Source organism: Schistocerca nitens, chromosome 7, assembly GCF_023898315.1.
Source record: "Schistocerca nitens isolate TAMUIC-IGC-003100 chromosome 7, iqSchNite1.1, whole genome shotgun sequence".
In the NCBI taxonomy this organism is placed as follows: Eukaryota; Metazoa; Arthropoda; class Insecta; order Orthoptera; family Acrididae; genus Schistocerca; species Schistocerca nitens.
This window is the reverse complement of record NC_064620.1, coordinates 435,983,697-436,001,419: the sequence shown is the minus strand read 5'-3', so window position 1 is coordinate 436,001,419 and position 17,723 is coordinate 435,983,697.

Sequence of the window (17,723 nt, the reverse complement as noted above, 5' to 3'; positions counted from 1 at the left end):
CTACGATTTATCCTTATGTCCTAACATATAAGAAACTACTATAGTAAAAGAAAACATGATTACACCTAATATGCAAAGTAAATGTGGTTAGAGAAAGAAAAGAGAAAACTTCTGCCTAGTCCTAGCCTACTTATGGTCTAAATCTCTCCTTCCTTTGCGTGTGTGTGTGTGTGTGTGTGTGTGTGTGTGTGTGTGTGTGTGTGTGTACGTGCGTGTATGTGTGTGCGAGAGAGAGAGAGAGAGAGAGAGAGAGAGAGAGAGAGAGAGAGAGAGAGAGAGAACCTCAACTACCACTACTCTTTGAGCTGCCCATCGTGGTTACGTCATCTGGATCACCTGTAAACATTCTCGAGAACACACACAGAAAAACACAGGATGAATAACGCCTGAGTGAATAATATCTGCACACATTTCCTTATTAGTATGATGTACTGATGGAACAAAACAAGGTTCTGCCCATAGGAAATACTATACTGCATGAAACGAAATTTTCTGATCCTTAATGACCACGTAAAAGTTGCCACACCAGCCTAGTTGGGAAAGGTTATTCCACACTCCTCAGGGAGATGTAGTGTGAGCTGCTGTCTCACACTGTATCTCATGTGTCATGTACTGAAGTTAGACATTCCTGCAATCACGTCGGCCGTACCTGCTTGCTGGAATTCCCCAATGTAAGTCAGTTAATGTGCTCAGTGTATGTGCAAACAAACAGAACAGAACTCCACAATTTCAAAATAGTAAGAAGAAATATGCCAACAGACAACCAGATTACTAGTACTACATTGGCCTAACCTGGACCTGTGTCTTAGTTTTGTTGTGGGGGTGTTCCGTACTACTCCTCGTCATTGACGCTCGATGATGAGGTTACACACACAAACACACACACACACACACACACATGTGAGAAAACATGGTGGTGACACAAACCACCCAAATCTCAAGAGAATTATCCAATGCCTGGCGGCATGGGTGGGTTCGGAGGGCATCTTAGCATTATACATAAGTCGAATTGAGCACACGCAACTCAGGCATGCCTATACACCTCGAATACACTCCACAATTAAGATGGCGCTACACTGAGGTACTTGCCACTCAGACTACACAGGAGGTTGGCTCAATGCAACAAGGGTGTGTCTGCTCACTGTCAAGACTATTCTTGAAAGCAGAAAGTAACCCACAACAGACAAAATGCCGGCCAGCGTATGCAAATGCCAGAAGACAATTTCCCCCATCCAGAACACAAAGGCAACTGCACCCATGTGGCAGTCAGAAAAGCAGTAAGAAATAGATCAGTGCGACACAGATAAACCCAAACTTCAAGTTGTGACATCAACGCATTTCAGATCTGTTCTCTAAGAAACAACCCCCTGGCAAAACTAAGATAATAATGGGACAGTGACAAATAAAAATAACACAAGTAATCTATTCAACACCTCTTATTTACATTCATACATATACAAAACAAAAAAAAACACATAACAAGTTCTAATACTAACAGTGAGACTACTCTAGAGACAAACTATTCTATGAAATGCTTCATATGGCAAATGTGGTGTTGGGCGATTGACTTCTTTGTATTCTGCAAGTCTAATTCCACCACGTTCGCATGCACAAGTCTGTGTCCACGAAATGGCCCGTTACACACAGTGAAGAACTTGTGGCACTGCTATTTTATATTATTTGGCAGGAAGGAGGATTTGGCAAGGACTTTGTATCCAGTGTGGAACACGTGCGCTCGTGTCGTCTTCTTAGCTCTAACCTTCCTACTGTGTATCACTGTTTGAATTCTAGGGAGGGCTTCCACAACAACTTTCACGTGTTACTTTTCATCACATTGGGGGGGAGTCAACATTTGTCCTGCCGCTTAGTAACACTGTCAGGGGTGCAAGTTGTGTCACAATGTGTGGCACCTCATTCATTGTCTCCTGAAAGTCTTGCAGGAAGATGTACCATGTCATGTGTTGTTCACTACAAGAGATCCCGCAGAGGTAACCTAGTTCCTTCATAAGCTGTTCCGCAGTGTTGGAACTAGGATGGTGGGAGAAGATAAACGCAAGTTCAGTCTTGTTTCCTCAACACTTGTTTCTACCTCGCCGAGCATAACTGTAAACTGTTCGAGATAATCTTCTTGACATGGCTCATTTGAGGCAGGAAATCGTTACGCAAAACACACTTCACTATCAATGCTGTCGCTTTCTTGAGAAGTGCCAGCATGACAAATTTACACGTAAACTCCACAAAGAGAAAGGTGTGACAGTACCATCTGTATGTGCAAGATAGAGGCCCCATGAGCTCTGCAGCAGCTAGATGTCTAAGTTTATGGGGTACAATGGTGTAGAGGAGTGCCTGCATGCTTGTGGTGGTGTTCTTTTCCTTTTGGCATGACCTGAACACCAACAGGATTCAAAGGATCCACCACTCCCTATTGCTGATGTGGGCATGGGTCTGCAACTTCAAGTAGCATTTCCGAGCTCCAAGGTGACAATAACTATAGTGAGTGTGGCAGACTACTTTGTCTATTAGATGGTCCGGTAAGCACAGGCACCAGAATGTATCCTCCTTGCTCCCTGTGTGGAAGGTTGCAAGGATTAGGTGTGACAGTGTCAGCGCTTGAAGCAGCTCCAACTTCAACACCTGAATTTGTTTTTATGCTTCTTCATCCCATACCCACAGTGTTTTCTTGCCTGTGAGTTCAGTAAGATGAGGGCTGCTCAAAGTGTCTGACAAAAATTTAAGACACTGTGGATTCCGTGCAGCTGTCACTTGGTCGTCAGACACGAAGCTTTTGCTATGGCTTCTACTTTATAGGGTTTGGAAACATTCCATCATTGTTAACAGCATGTCTCATAAATTTAACGCTGGTAGTCCTGAAACGATTTATCGATGTTCACTGTAACCTCATGTTCTTTGTATGTTTTAAGGACTTCTTTCAGTACTGGATTATGTTCTCACAACGTTTTCTCTGTTATCAGCAGGTCATCGATGTATGTGGTGACTCGTTCCTTCAGAAAATCTCTTACGATGCCATGCATTCCTCTAATGAAGGCCGCAGATGAGGTGTTCAGCCCAAATGACAGTCTTCGAAACAGGTAATATCTGCCGAATGCAAGAAATGCAGTGTAATTATGACATTAGGGGTCTAGCTCTGTCTGACAGACGCTACTCGACAAATCTGTGGAAGTCCTGGAGCAGCTCTTTCCATCTTTCTGGTCTGTCAGTTTCAGGTTCAGTTATCGTGTATACTTGTCCAGAGTCGAGAACGAGTTGGACTACCTTGTCTCTCTGTTTGACAGCATGGACCGAGCTACTGTATGTAGACCTCATGGCTTCAATAACCCTATCTGCTAACATTCTAGAAATCTCTGCTGCTACCCAGTCGTGATACACCTGCAGTATTGTATAAAGTGGCACAAAGAATTTTGTGTTCTCTGTCACGCTAAATTAGTAACTAAAGTTCTTTATGGACCCGAAGTTTGCTGAGAACATACCTGTGTTTGTTATCAACATACCTCTGAGTTCTGTCAGTTCGTTAGGTTCAATGTTCTGAACAGAGTCCACATTTTCTTTAATTAGCTCGTCTGTCTCCCACTTCCTTTCAACTTCTTGACGCTCGCAATCGTCGCTATCATTTACTCTCAATGAGATCTCACTGAGCCCGTCATGTGGAGTAAATCCACATGATGGGAGAACTCGTATCTTCTGTGGCTGTCACATCTATCTAAATTATCGAAAAAAGTGTCAGGCGTTTTCTCTCTCATTGGCACTATGGGACCGCGTGGATGCGCACTAAACTCAGCGCATGTTGTGGCTTGCATCCCACAGTTGTGTGCACAGCCCATCGGCATCGTCTGTACGATGGAGGTTGCACTTCTGTATATCAACTCTGTAGCAGCAATTATCGATGTTATCATCCTCAAAGTTTCCTCACATTCAGCTAAATGATTGATCACTTTGGTAATACACTACTGGCCATTAAAATTGCTACACCAAGAAGAAATGCAGATGATAAACGGGTATTCATTGGACAAATATATTATACTAGAACTGACATGTGATTATATTTTCACGCACTTTGGATGCATAGATCCTGAGAAATCAGTACCCAGAACAAACACCTCTGGCCGTAATAACGGCCTTGATAAGCTTGGGCATTGAGTCAAACAGAGCTTGGATGGCGTGTACTGGTACAGCTGCCCAAGCAGCTTCAACACGATACCACAGTTCATCAAAAGTAGTGACTGACGTATTGTGACGAGCCAGTTGCTCGGCCACCATTGACCAGACGTTGTCAATTGGTGAGAGATCTGGAGAATGTGCTGGCCAGGGCAGCTGTCGAACATTTTCTGTATCCAGAAAGGCCCGTACGGGACCTGCAACATGCGGTCGTGCATTATCCTGCTGAAATGTAGGGTTTCGCAGGGATCGAATGAAGGGTAGAGCCACGGGTCGTAACACATCTGAAATGTAACGTCCACTGTTCAAAGTGCCGTCAATGCGAACAAGAGGTGACCGAGACATGTAACCAATGGCACCCCACACAATCACGCCGGGTGATACGCCAGTATGGCGATGACGAATACACGCTTCCAATGTGCGTTCACCGTGATGTCGCCAAACACGGATGCGACCATCATGATGCTGTAAACAGAACCTGGATTTATCCGAAAAAATAAAAATGACGTTTTGCCATTCGTGCGCCCAGGTTCGTCGTTGAGTACACCATCGCAGGCGCTCCTGTCTGCGATGCAGCGTCAAGGGTAACCGCAGCCATGGTCTCCGAGCTGATAGTCCATGCTGCTGCAAACATCGTCGAACTGTTCGTGCAGATGGTTGTCGTCTTGCAAACGTCCCCATCTGTTGACTCAGGGATCGAGACGTGGCTGCTCGATCCGTTACAGTCATGCGGATAAGATGTCTGTCATCTCGACTGCTAGTGATACGAGGCCGTTGGGATCCCGCACGGCGTTCCGTATTACCCTCCTGAACCCATAGATTCCATATTCTGCTAACAGTCAATGGATCTCGACCAACACGAGCAGCGATGTCGCGATACGATAAATCGCAATCGCGATATGCTAAATCCGACCTTTATCAAAGTCGGAAACGTGATGGTACGCATTTCTCCTCCTTATACGAGGCATCACAACAACGTTTCACCAGGCAACGCCCGTCAACTGCTTCCCTCATGTCAGCACGTTGTAGGTGTCGCCACCGACGCCAACCTTGTGTGAATGCTCTGAAAAGCTAATAATTTGCATATCACAGCATCTTCTTCCTGTCGGTTAAATTTAGCGTCTGTAGCACGTCATCTTCGTGGTGTAGCAATTTAAATGGCCAGTAGAGTATTTTCGGTGTTCACCTCTACAGAATTTCGTCCTTGTTCCACAGGTTTTGAACTCTTGTTTGCCACGGACCTGGCTAGTTTTGCGTGGTTGTCGGCAACAAGAGCAATTTTCTTCGTCCTGCTGCCCCTATTCGGGCAAATGTGCATCTTTCTTTGCCTCTGCCCTAAGTTTACGTGCTTTGGTAAGTTTCTCCCCGAACTCGTCCATGTGTTCCGTTATTTACTTCTGCAGTTCTTTCGCCTCGCGTTCTGTTTTCTTTTGTGGTCCTCCTGCCTCCTGTTTTCGTTCCATTTCTGCTTTGTCAGTGTGTTTCTTATCTGACTAAGGAGAGAGATCACTGGAGCAGGCTGAGGTCCATAGTGCTCCAGTGATCTCTCTCCTTAGTCAGATAAGAAACACACTGACAAAGCAGGAATGGAACGAAAACAGGAGGCAGGAGGACCACAAAAGAAAACAGAACGCGAGGCGAAAGAACTGCAGAAGTAAATAACGGAACACATGGACGAGTTCGGGGAGAAACTTACCAAAGCACGTAAACTTAGGGCAGAGGCAAAGAAAGATGCACATTTGCCCGAATAGGGGCAGCAGGACGAAGAAAATTGCTCTTGTTGCCGACAACCACGCAAAACTAGCCAGGTCCGTGGCAAACAAGAGTTCAAAACCTGTGGAACAAGGACGAAATGCTGTAGAGGTGAACACCGAAAATAAACTACTGGCCATTTAAATTGCTACACCACGAAGATGACGTGCTACAGACGCTAAATTTAACCGACAGGAAGAAGATGCTGTGATATGCAAATTATTAGCCTTTCAGAGCATTCACACAAGGTTGGCGTCGGTGGCGACACCTACAACGTGCTGACATGAGGGAAGCAGTTGACGGGCGTTGCCTGGTGAAACGTTGTTGTGGTGATGTGAGCCGTAGCCCGTGAGAGCTATAGCACTGGCATCACATTATCAATCTATCTTCTATTTCTTTTCTGCGTTTCCAATAGTGACTATAGGTTCTACATGGCTCCAGTCGTCTTCATCGTCAGACTCGTTTCTACTGTGAAGCCCCTGTTTCCATACCTCATCATTTATCGGTACCGAATGGCTGTCATTTGTACTTTTGCCAGGCTGCTCTATGGGGAAGCAGACCAAGTCATCCCCAAATAAGTCCATGTTTCTATTATTTACGTATTCCATAGTACGAGGGTGAGTCAAATGAAAATATTAATATTTTTTAAAATATTATTTATTGTGCAAAAGTGGTACAAAGCTGTATCACTTTTCAACATAATGTCCCCCACGCTCAATGCAAGTCCTCCAGCGCTTACAAAGTGCATGAATTCCTTTAGAAAAAAATTCTTTTGGTAGTCCGCGCAACCACTAATGCACCGCGTAGTGTACCTCTTTTCAGAACGGAACTTCTTTCCTCCCATTGCGTCTTTGAGTGGTCCAAACATATGGAAATCACTTGGGGCAAGGCCTGGTGAGTATGTTGGATGAAGAAGACGCTCAAAATGCAGGTCTGTGATTGTTGCAACTGTTGCACGAGCAGTGTGGGGCCTTGCATTGTCATGTTGCAAAAGGACACCTGCTGACAGCAATCCACGTCTCTTTGATTTGTTTGCAGGCCTCAGATGCTTTTTTAGAAGATCTGTGTATGATGCACTGATGACAGTGGTCCCTCTAGGCATGTAACGCTCCAAAATTACGCCTTTTTCGTTCCAAAAGAGAGTCAGCATAACCTTCCCTGCTGATGCTTCTGTTCGAAATTTCTTTGGTTTTGGTGATGAGGAATGGCGCCATTCCTTGTTCCCTCTGTTTGTTTCCGGTTGGTGGAAGTGAACCCAGGTTTCGTCTCCAGTAACGATTCTTGCAAGGAAGCCATCACCTTCTCGTTCAAAGCGCCGAAGAACTTATTCACAAGCATCAACACGTCGTTCTCTCACTTCAGGAGTCAGCTGCCGTGGCACCCATCTTGCAGACACTTTGTAAAACTGGAGCACATCATGTACAATGTGGTGTGCTGACCCATGACTAATCTGTAAACGTGCTGTAATGTCATTCAGTGTCACTCGGCGATTTTCCTTCACTATGGCTTCAACTGCTGCAATGTTCTATGGAGTCACAACTCGTTGTGCCTGACCTGGACGAGGAGTATCTTCCACAGAAGTCACACCATTTGCGAACTTCTTACTCCATTCGTAGACTTGCTGCTGTGACAGACACGCATCACCGCACTGAACCTTTATTCGTCGATGAATTTCAATAGGCTTCACACCTTCACTACGCAAAAACCGAAAAACAGAACGCTGCTCTTCTCTGGTGCAAGTCGCAAGTGGGGCGGCCATCCTTATACTGATACTGCGACGGTATGTGTGCATCTGCACTATGCTACCACCTACAGGCCATTCTACACGCAGTTTGTAGCATGCTTACTAACTTACAGGATAACGGCGCGAAATTTCGATTTGTTATTACAAATTTAAGGTTTTCATATGACTCACCCTCGTATTACAAGATTCTCTTTGACCTTAACTTCGAAATAACCTCCCTCTACTCCTTGTCAGCATTCAATAAAGAGAGGAAGAGAAAAAAAGGTGGCATAACCCCAGAAAGATTAGATTAGATTAGATTAGATTAATACTAGTTCCATGGATCATGAATACGATATTTCGTAATGATGTGGAACGAGTCGAATTTTCCAATACATGACATAATTAGGTTAATTTAACAACATACTTAAGTTAATATAACAACTTTATTTTATTGTGTTTTTTAGTTTTTCTTTATTTTTTTTTAAATTTTTTTTAAATATTTTTTGTTTTTTTTTCTTAATTTATATCTAAAAATTCCTCTATGGAGTAGAAGGAGTTGTCATTCAGAAATTCTTTTAATTTCTTCTTAAATACTTGTTGGTTATCTGTCAGACTTTTGATGCTATTTGGTAAGTGACCAAAGACTTTAGTGCCAGTATAATTCACCCCTTTCTGTGCCAAAGTTAGATTTAATCTTGAATAGTGAAGATCATCCTTTCTCCTAGTATTGTAGTTATGCACACTGCTATTACTTTTGAATTGGGTTTGGTTGTTAATAACAAATTTCATAAGAGAGTATATATACTGAGAAGCTACTGTGAATATCCCTAGATCCTTAAATAAATGTCTGCAGGATGATCTTGGGTGGACTCCAGCTATTATTCTGATTACACGCTTTTGTGCAATAAATACTTTATTCCTCAGTGATGAATTACCCCAAAATATGATGCCATATGAAAGCAATGAGTGAAAATAGGCGTAGTAAGCTAATTTACTAAGATGTTTATCACCAAAATTTGCAATGACCCTTATTGCATAAGTAGCTGAACTCAAACGTTTCAGCAGATCATCAATGTGTTTCTTCCAATTTAATCTCTCATCAATGGACACACCTAAAAATTTGCAATATTCTACCTTAGCTATATGCTTCTGATTAAGGTCTATATTTATTAATGGCGTCATACCATTCACTGTACGGAACTGTATGTACTGTGTCTTATCAAAATTCAGTGAGAGTCCGTTTACAAGGAACCACTTAGTAATTTTCTGAAAGACAGTATTGACAATTTCATCAGTTAATTCTTGTTTGTCCGGTGTGATTACTATACTTGTATCATCAGCAAAGAGAACTAACTTTGCCTCTTCATGAATATAGAATGGCAAGTCATTAATATATAATAAGAACAACAAAGGACCCAAGACTGACCCTTGTGGAACCCCATTCTTGATAGTTCCCCAGTTTGAGGAATGTGCTGATCTTTGCATGTTACGAGAACTACTTATTTCTACTTTCTGCACTCTTCCAGTTAGGTACGAATTAAACCAATTATGCACTGTCCCACTCATGCCACAATACTTGAGCTTGTCTAGCAGAATTTCATGATTTACACAATCAAAAGCCTTTGAGAGATCACAAAAAATCCCAATGGGTGGTGTTCGGTTATTCAGATCATTCAAAATTTGACTGGTGAAAGCATATATGGCATTTTCTGTTGAAAAACCTTTCTGGAAACCAAACTGACATTTTGTTAGTACTTCATTTTTACAGATATGTGAAGCTACTCTTGAATACATTACTTTCTCAAAAATTTTGGATAAAGCTGTTAGAAGGGAGATTGGACGGTAATTGTTGACATCAGATCTATCCCCCTTTTTATGCAAAGGTATAACAATAGCATATTTCAGTCTATCAGGGAAAATGCCCTGTTCCAGAGAGCTATTACACAGGTGGCTGAGAATCTTACTTATCTGTTGAGAACAAGCTTTTAGTATTTTGCTGGAAATGCCATCAATTCCATGTGAGTTTTTGCTTTTAAGCAAGTTTATTATTTTCCTAATTTCAGAGGGAGAAGTGGGTGAGATTTCAATTGTATCAAATTGCATAGGTATGGCCTCTTCCATTAACAGCCTAGCATCTTCTAATGAACACCTGGATCCTACTATATCCACAACATTTAGAAAATGATTATTAAAAATATTTTCAACTTCTGACTTTTTGTTCGTAAAGTTTTCATTCAATTTGATGGTAATACTGTCTTCCTCTGCTCTTGGTTGACCTGTTTCTCTTTTAATAATATTCCAAATTGTTTTAATTTTATTATCAGAGTTACTGATTTCAGACATGATACACATACTCCTGGATTTTTTAATAACTTTTCTTAATATAACACAGTAGTTTTTATAATTTTTGATAGTTTCTGGGTCACTACTCTTTCTTGCTGTCAGATACATTTCCCTTTTCCGGTTACAAGATATTTTTATACCCTTAGTAAGCCATGGTTTGTTACAAGGTTTCTTATGAGTATATTTAACTATTTTCTTGGGGAAGCAGTTTTCAAATGCATTTACAAAAATGTCATGAAATAAATTATATTTCGCTCCAAGGTGTACCAAGTCTGCTACATCATTCTAATCTGCTAAATAAATGTCACAAAATTTCCTCTCTAGAATTTGTTTGTAACGAAGTTACCAATGCAGTGATGCTAAATTCATGGATATGGTTCAGAACCCACAAAACCAAGAACACAATTAAATAATATATGAAATGGAAAAAACACAAACTTTAGTAAAATTCATGCAAGATCTAAACACATCCATAAAACTAAAAGAATTGATAGAACTCTAATGTGTGATGAAGATTTACTGACGGCGATCAGTAGAATCTGAGGGGAGGCGGGGGAGAAGGGATTCTATCCTAGGGTTGGGGTCACCAATTACGTAAGCTGGCTGGTGATGTGATCAGTTATGACTGCCTGATTTACATAAGATCAATATCAAAGAGGACGTCATTGGTATCCACCAAACTCACACATTAATATTATAATACATGGAATCTGTGCACTTAGTTAAATTGTGTACCATGTGCGATATGTAATGAGTTGACAAGCTTGATATAGGCAATGTAATTTATTTGAATCACTTGATACCCTCACCAAAATAAGTTAGACGGTAAAGGAATTGAGTCTATCATGCCTTAAAGGAACAAAAAGGTAGTGCAATATCACAACTAAATTTCCCGACTAAAATTAATATCGTGAATTAGGAAAAGGTATACAGTTTGGTAGATAAAATTTCAGTGACATATGCGGCTAATGGCTGGGAATAATCAGAGGAATCCTAACTTGAATATAAACATTGGTAGTCCAACCTACTGTAAGTGGAGGGCTGCTGATCGTAACATACAGATTTGCCCATCACATTGGAGTAATTGATCACATGTGTGGAAATTTAGGTGAGCATACAGCCAGGAATCTGAATGTGGCCACTGCATAAACAAGACTGCAACAAGAGGATATGTTAAGGACCCATTATTTCTCTACTTGTTGAAGCAGCGAAACTTTACCAGTACAGCAGTTGTACAGTGTGAAGCCCATAGGTGCGTGAGGTTGATGCCATAGCTGCAAAGTAGGTTGCCATGGTCCGAGCTGGCAGATGGCCTCTTACCAGAAACTCCAGTCAGATCTCTCCATAGGTACAGATGAGGAAAAAGAAAAGGATCTGTCATTGCAGTCGAAATCGCCAGTCGTAGCTGAACAACAACTGCTGCACCATTCATAGACACAAACCTACAGTGCAGCTCTCCCACTACCAATACCCGCTTTGCAGAACATACATTTCCGTGAAGCCAGTCGAATAGTGCCTCATGGCACTGTGGCCAGGGCTCCAGCATTCTGCGCAACAAGGAATGGTTTCTAACACAACATGCAAAGCTTGCCGTAAAACGATTACTAAGCGCTGACTTGTCGCTGGCCAGCAGCATCTGCAAGGAAACTTTTCAGGCCCCAGCCGCCGAATGCAGGCTGCATTCAGAGGCCGGCTTTCCCCCATTCCCCTCGCCGAGCGGTCCTCCCAAGAAGGTGGCCGCCTATGCTTGGCACACACCTGCGCTACTCGGCTGCCCTGTCTCATCTTTAGCAGTCGCGTCCAGCAAACCAGAAACAGTATGGAGAAAAGAGCTTGATTCCCTTATGGACTCCCAAGTTATGCAGGTACTGTGCAGTCAGTCACAGGATACTCCTACCATTAATCGTTCTTCTTATTTAATATTAATAAAGGAAAAAAAATTAAGATGATAATCTGCACAAAAGCTGCATGATAAACATCGAAAAAAATGCACGCCCAGAAAGTGGGCCAGAAGGTAAGTAAAAGAAAATTGAAACTGACATCTTACTTTGTGAAATGTGTGATCGAGAACACTTCATCCCATATCTCATCTGGATCTGTTACCTTCTAGAAGCACTTTTTCAGTGCAATACTCATGTACAGTTTTCAACAAAATAGATACAGAACTCCTTCACGTGCCAGGCATTTTAGGCAATTGTTTCTTTACATCCTCATGTAGAGATTTGCTTCTTTTATTTGAGTTGAAAGAGAAAAGGAGCAACATTCTTCGAAATGTATTCTTATGTCATTGCTACAGTTTTAAATAGTAATAAATTGAATCAGTTTGTGAAACAGTGAACTTACATTGCACTAGTATATGTCTTTCACTCTACGTCTAGACTGTAATCCATTTCAATTATCAGCCCAAACTGCAGATCGAGCGTACCCCTGACTGATTATTTTTACGTTTTACCACAATTTTTACTAAAATCGTGAAGCAGTGCAATATGTTTAGCCACATATTCAGATACGTTTATGAATTTTAAAAATCTTTCAGCGGCATGGTCCTCACCTATGACATAGCGAAGTAATTAGGAAACTTATAAGAAATTACTCAAATAAGATGATTCATACAGAATAATGGATATACTTACCTCCTTTCATATGCTATTCATCGACATGTTTGAAACAGAAGCAATCAAGTCATTCTGTATCAAATTCGCTTTTCTGTAAACACAGTAAAAAGTTCTAAATGATGTTTCAGATTTTCATTGTATCCACTAGGGAGAAATTCAGTTTAACATTAACCTCCTTTATTAAGGAACTCGTGTGATTCAACACGTCCTCTGAGCACCATCACTTGCACTGACAAATCACATATTTTGTTATCTCCTTTTGGCTGCGCCATAGTATAGAATACGTCATAATATTGCACTTTGTAATGAATGGTTCCAGGTGAGCTGCAAATAATTTAGTTAGTAATGCTTCTTCTTTACTATTATGCTGTAGATTACGAACTAATTGCTGCTCACACAACATGCGATCAGTTCTCTTTCTGCCGAACGTTTTTCCGTTGATCACGGAGAGCAAATTGATCTGAAGGTACCTGCGCTTGATAATGATTTTTTGAATGTTAGCTGTCTCAATAATCAACACTATTCCAAACGTATTTATAATTTTTAGGGTTCCATTACTCAGCAGAGAAAAATGAACCCTTATAGGATCACTTTGTAGTCTGTCTGTCTGTCCAACTGTTTAGGACCTAATTCTCAGTATAACCCCAAAAACCAATTAGGAAAGACCATCACGATGTAAAGTAGGAAAAGGGTCCTGACAGGTACGACAACTCTGCCGATGAGTTAACACCAGAAAGTCTTGATAAACACAAACATTAAGCATTACTGAGTGTGTTTTGATAGAAAGGAAGAAGAAAGAAAGGTCATCTTTAGTTATTTGCCAAACATCTGAGTAATAATTGCAAATTAATACCATGACAGTTAAGTCCAAAGAAATGTCGGTCAGAGATAACTTTTATGTGGAAGGAAGTTGTAAACGCAACGAAGAAATTCAATGCATCTACAATACTCATTCACGGAAAAAGTAAGTCGCTTGCTAGCTATCGTGGTATCAAGTCATACAAGAGCAGCTCTTGCCATAGTTGAGCGAACGTAGCGCGACGAGATCGTTTTACTTTCAAGAGTCGTTGTTGTGTGACGTAGACGCACGGATTTTGTGAACCGATATTCAGACTAGAGACTTGAACCGAGATAGTATGCTGACTGTGTATACCGAGTTGTTGGACTTTATTAACGGAAGTAGGCAATATTGGACTCAACATTCATATAAGTGAACTTATAGAAACGAATGGACAAAGTTTCAAAAGACTATAATACATGTTTAGTCTCGAATAGGAGACATTGACACGAATACTTGAAGAAGATGCAATTACGCCAAGGGTTAAAGCTGTCGTAATTGTCACGATACTTGAAACTAACAGAACTGCCAGTGCTAATTAAGCGTGTGTGCTTGTGGCGTGATTTTTATAAAGTATTTAGCGAAAAGGAACAATAAATTGTTCATCAAAAGTGTAAATTCAACGTGTCACCTCCATCATTCTATGAATATCTGATAATTGCTCATCAAAAGTTAACGATCAGTGACTATTTAACTTTGAAGTAAATTCGTGAACTGTTAGTTGTGACAAGGAAGGTTTGGACATACATAATATTACGACGCAAGATAATTAAGACATTGTTAAAGAGTATCTGTAGATCTCGCGTCATATAAAGCGAATAATTTTACTTAGCAACGAACAAACAACGACCAATACGATCTGCAATTGAACTTTTTCCTCGCTTTTCGTGATGTGGACGATGCGCATGAGGGAAGATTCATCAATTACTGCACTAAAGTGTTAACCGGGCACATAATAATTCAACTTCAGACCATAAGAGACAATCAGAGTGCGCAGTTCGCATAATAAGGAAACTGTGCGGACTCGCAATCAAACTTTAATCACTACGCGAGGAACGATTTCATAAGAGCTTTTTCAGATCTTGTCTCTCGTTAACCGACGGAGACATCCATCATCGTGCGTCGCGTCTCGACTCCACCGACTGAGCTGTAGCAGTAACAGCTCCACGGCGTCGACAACACCAGCACGCGGCGGAGAGGGGACGTCACATCATTCTGGCGCCTACAACGTGGGGCCCGGCGACGCCAGCTGCCGTCTCATCGCCTAACGACGACAGTCGACGCCTCATCGAGCAGACGACGTGATCTTCGTGGACAACAGCTATACATTGTTTGTCCACAGAACGGAAATCAATGATGCCGGACGCCACACCGTCCGACGCTTATCCTCAACTATGAGTGTAGAGGCAACGTGGGGGGCTGACACCTCCACAGCGCAGCCAACGGTTCACGACTTCGAGTGAGCTACACGCAGAACGACGCAGCGCGTCGGAGAGCAGTCACCAGGGACAACACCAACGCCGTGACAATCTTGAACACCAGTGAAAACGTATGCAATCCACAAAATAAGTGATCATTTGAGTGTAGTAGAGTAGATTATTTACCATAGTGGGAATATTGTACTTTCACTGTGTTTGTGCTTCGTAGTAGTAATAATATTAGTGGGTGAAATAGTGTAATAACTGTGAGCTATACTAAACGGGTTATCATCATGTCTAAGAGGAACATTAGATTGCGTAACGATATGGACAAGAGAATTCCCGAATCGGGGGAGGAGTTTAGTGATTTATCAGAACAATAAGAAGGTACTAGACCCATTGTCAATGTAGGAGTTGAAACGTTTACCGAACCAGATGAAGTAGTGACGCCGGCCAGAGTGGCCGAGTGGTTCTAGGCGCTACAGTCTGGAACCGCGCGACTGCTGCGGTCGCAGGTTCGAATCCTGCCTCGGGCATGGATGTGTGTGGTGTCCCGAGGTTAGTTAGGTTTAAGTAGTTCTAAGTTCTAGGGGACTGATGACCTCAGAAGTTAAGTCCCATAGTGCTCAGAGCCATTTGAACCATTTGAAGTACTGACACCTAGTGTATCGGGTGTTAGAACAGAAAATAAAGTTGTAGAATTAGCAGACAACAATAATTCTGATGCTAAAGAGGAAATAAATCGCGAAGGTGGAATGAGTGTCACACAGACCAGGTCTGGAAGTGTGGACATACTCAGTGTCATATTGCCAAAATTAAATATATTGGGTGATATGATTGATGCAACCAAGGAACACCAAGCTACCTTAGACAAGAAATTTTTAGAACAACAAACATCCTTATACAATAGATTTTTGGAACAGCAAACAGCACTGAATAGTAAATTTTCTGAAGTAGCCAAACAGCAAGCCATATTAAATAATAAATTTTCGGAGCAACAAGCAATGTTAAATAGTAAATTGGCTAATATAGATGCTAAGATAGTGCAACAGCAAGCTGTTATGGAAGCCAAATTCAGTGAACAATTACAGATTTTTGAAAATAGACTTATCGAACAGTAGGTTAAATTAGCTAACCAAATAGAGGATGTTGAAACTAGACTTGTCGTTCAGAAGGTTCAAGTAGATAAGAAATTAGTGGATGTTGAGTCTAGGTTAAGTAAACAGGAAAAACAGGAAGTGAAACTTATTGATCGTATAGATAAATTACAGGAAAATGTCGGTAATTTATCGGAACAATGCGAAATGTTATCAGTAAGAATTAATTCCTTAACGGATAATAGTAGCAATATTACAGATTGTCTGACTGAAATTGAAAATAATTCAGCTAAATAGATCGATAACTATCTTCTTGATCAGCGTAAAAATTTTGAAGAGTATTTATCCGAGTAGATCGAGCAAAAGACTGTAGATATAGACGATAAAGTGCGATCTACACTTGAGACCGCACACAGTTTAGTGATACAGCAAACACGTAAGAATAATGAGTTAACAAATAATTTTATTAGTGAATTTAAACAAATTAAAAATAAATTAATTCATGATTGTGACCATAGTTTTGCATGAACATTCGAGCAACAGTTTTGTAATGACGCGAAGCCAGAAAATGAATATGTATGTAGACTCAGTTGATATGTTAATGGAGGACGCAAGACAATGGCACAATAATGACAGTAATTATTATAGGAATAATGGAAATAATAGTCAGTGGAATCATAATAGGCACAATAATAATAATAAGAATTCTACCAACTTTAACGAGAATAATCAGAATTTCAAAAACGGTAGCGCACAAATAGATCGCAGGCCAAAGGATAATCAAAATTGGAAGCTGAATTATAATTGTCCTAAAGGTGCCTTTGTACCAAACAATAATCAAATGCCAGGACAAAGTGATTTCCGAAGAGTAAATGTAGTATCAATGAATAGGAAGAGGAAGCATGGGGGGCGGCAATCGGCAAACCCCCAATGTTGGGGCGATGGTCGACAGAACAACTGTGTTCCTAGGGAGCCACCTAACAAGTCCAGTTGGGGAACATGTCAAATGAGCAATGTAGGTTGGACTAATACCAATGCTACCGGCATGTCCTGTAACCCTAATCGAACTATACCATTACCAGATTGGAGAAACGTAGTAGTAGAGAACATGTATCCACAAAAAGTGAATGAGGTACATCTAGTCGAAATACATGAACCACCGAGAAACCTAAGTGATGGACGGTCAAATGAGAGCCAGTCATTTTAGGCCTTCCTCGGATGGCTGGTTATGAGGAGGGAGGCACACTACATGAGTCCATCTATGTCCTTAAGTATCATAATGACTCCAACTCAGAGACGATTTAGTGAATGAACCAAGGGCTGAACTTAATAAGGAAGAATATACCTTATAGGCTATTATGGTAGAGAAGATCAATAACATTCCAGTAAATATTCTGATTGACAAAAAAATGGTTGAAATGGCTCTGAGCACTATGGGACTTAACATCTGAGGTCGTCAGTCCCCTAGAACTTAGAACTACTTAAACCTAACTGACCTAAGGACATCACACACATCCGTGACCGAGGCAGGATTCGAACCTGCGACCGTAGCAGTCACGCGGTTCCGGACTGTAGCGCCTTGAACCGCTCGGCCACTACGGCCGGCACTGATTGACACAGGTAAAACGGTCAGTGTAATGACGATTAAATATGGTTAGTAGACAACAGAATCTACTCACTTTGCCAGTGTCAGGATGCACGGTATCGGGGACCTTTAGTGCAAAAAGCACAAAGGATAATTAAACAAGTACGGTTAGCAGT